We start from the raw sequence: 1,998 nt of genomic DNA, 5'->3' as shown, positions 1-1,998 counted from the left end.
CTCTCCTTCAAAAGCTGGAGCCAAGGATGTGCTCAGGGACTTTCCCCCTGAAAGGGCCTGTTGCTTTTCCGGGGCTCTCCCTGGGCTCAAGGCAATGAGCTTAGAGGTGATGTGTTAGGGAATGAGGGCTGGATTCAGCTCTCACTTGTGGGTGCCCAGTGCTCCTGGAGATGGTGAATGGTCAAGTGGTATCTCCCATAGGACACGGCTGGACACTGATGCCCATCCTTCTCAAAGGGAGTATGGATCCATCAGGAGAGCACAGGGCATCCCCAAGGGCACTGTGTGCTTAGGGGTGGGCAGTGAATGGAGCTTCTCAGAATTCAGTGGAGTCATCCAGAGGGAAAGGGCTAAACCAGTGAATGTCCTGGCTAGTGAGAGCTCTGCAATCCCACGAGAGGCAGCTGGGACCCAGGAGGCCCAGGGAAGGGATCCTGCAGAGTGGTCCATGTCACCTTCAATGAAAAGCCATGGGCTGGATCTAGTGACACGCCTGAACACAGCCTGAGCCATTTGAAATGCCCTGTAATTGCTCAGAGCATCGTCCATGGCCACAGGGCAACAGATGTCTTGGTAGGGCGTTGTCAGATGCAATGATGCCCATCCAGCTGGGTCTGCTTCCCACCCCCAACGCAATCACCGGTGCAGAGTCACCCTGTGGCCCCAGGGCACCACAGCCCACTTGCTCTGCTGAGCAGCACTGCCAGCTCAGAGCCCCATGAGGAGCACAGGGTTGGGTCCAGGAACAGCCAGGTGGGCAGCACCCATGCACTGCCCTGGGGAAAGACTCTCCCGGGAGCAGGGACATCCCTGGAAGAGCAAAGGAGCAATTGTGTGCTGGCAAGGAGGAATAAAGGAGACAGAGAAATCTGTTCCTATGGAGGTCAAGACAGGGCAGGCTGCTGTGTCCCTGGGGCAGCAGGAGCTGCCTGAGGAGCCCCAGGGCAGGGAGCCTTGTGCTGTGCTGGAGAGAGGGGCTGGCACGGGGGGCTGCAGGCAGTCTGGGGGTAGGGAATCTCCTGTGCACAAGAACAAGGGAGATGCAGAGTGTCACTGTGCTCTGCCTCCTTGTGCCACGGGGGCCTGTTCCAGCTTGGAGGCTGATGGGGCAGCTGGCACACACATCCCTGCCCCCCAGAGCTGCTGTGCCTGCCGGGGGGCAGGGGATGTGGTGTGAGTGCCCAGAGCTCTGTAGCTCTCTGCTGTGGAGCCACCACCAGCCTGGTCTGCTCTGCTGGGTGGGCTGGGGAGAGGGCAGGGGAGGTGGGGAGAGCCGGGGAGGGCCTGAGCTGGGCTGGAAAGGGCCCAAGAGAGGGAAACACCAATGTTCGTTAAGCTGTGTGATCAGGCAGGGTGAGGACACACACTGGGGGGTTTGTGGTGCAGAGCCAGGTCTCATGCAGGGGAGCGAGGCATGTCAGCACAGAAGAGAGGAGGCCGCTCTGTGCCCTTGGTTGCATGGACTGATGGGAAAGGTGCCCCCAGGCATTCGTTCCCAGACCAGCCTCTCACATGGGCTGTTTCCAGCCCTGGCCGCACAGCCCAGGATTATGGGTGCATTTCCCTGGGTGGCCAGCTCCGTCCTGCTGGGCTCAGGGCCTGTATCAAGGGGAACAGCCAGCCCTGCCCGGCCTCTCTCCCAGCCCAGAACCCAGCAGACCCCGATGGATGGCTGTGTGCTCAACCCCATGTGGGAAATGGCTGGAGCTGGGCAGGGCCCAGGCGCTGAGGGAGGCTGTCAAAGCAGGAGGGCTGTGGGGGGACGGGGCACCAAGGGCTGTTGTGGATATTGTGCTGGGGGGTGTTTCCCCACCCCTGCAGGCACCCTGCCCTGTGCGCTGCTTGCACAGCAGAAGTGGGGCCATGTGCAGGCGCAGGCACAGGGCACAGATGGGAGCCACGATGCTCCTCACTGCTCCACTGCAAAAGAGAAGCTCCCCGAGCTCTCCCAGCCCTGCTCCACCAGCTCTTGTCCCTGCTCCAGCCATGCCAGAGCAG

The sequence above is a fragment of the Dromaius novaehollandiae genome, unplaced genomic scaffold (assembly GCF_036370855.1).
Source record: "Dromaius novaehollandiae isolate bDroNov1 unplaced genomic scaffold, bDroNov1.hap1 HAP1_SCAFFOLD_30, whole genome shotgun sequence".
NCBI lineage: Eukaryota > Metazoa > Chordata > Aves > Casuariiformes > Dromaiidae > Dromaius > Dromaius novaehollandiae.
The sequence above is the reverse complement of the archived record's forward strand: the minus strand, read 5'-3'. Positions refer to the sequence as shown.